The sequence below is a fragment of the Pteropus alecto genome, unplaced genomic scaffold (genome assembly GCF_000325575.1).
Source record: "Pteropus alecto unplaced genomic scaffold, ASM32557v1 scaffold22, whole genome shotgun sequence".
In the NCBI taxonomy this organism is placed as follows: domain Eukaryota; kingdom Metazoa; phylum Chordata; class Mammalia; order Chiroptera; family Pteropodidae; genus Pteropus; species Pteropus alecto.
The window spans coordinates 19,024,629-19,024,848 of NW_006434839.1; positions in this window are offsets into that span (position 1 = coordinate 19,024,629).

Below are 220 nucleotides of genomic sequence, written 5' to 3' on the forward strand. Positions count from 1 at the left end.
AGAGTGTTATGTGTTAGAGAAATGGGTAGAATTCAGTTTCTATGGACTAAGACTTGCAATAAAGTCACTTGTGACCTTGTCTTATCAATTCAGTGATTATTCTGTTTTGCCTCATTTGCTTGATTTCTACCAAACACATTTCTGACATCTTTCTTTTTTCTTCCAAATTCTCCTTTGCCAAACATATTGTTTTCTGACTGCAATTCAGAATTACCTGGGG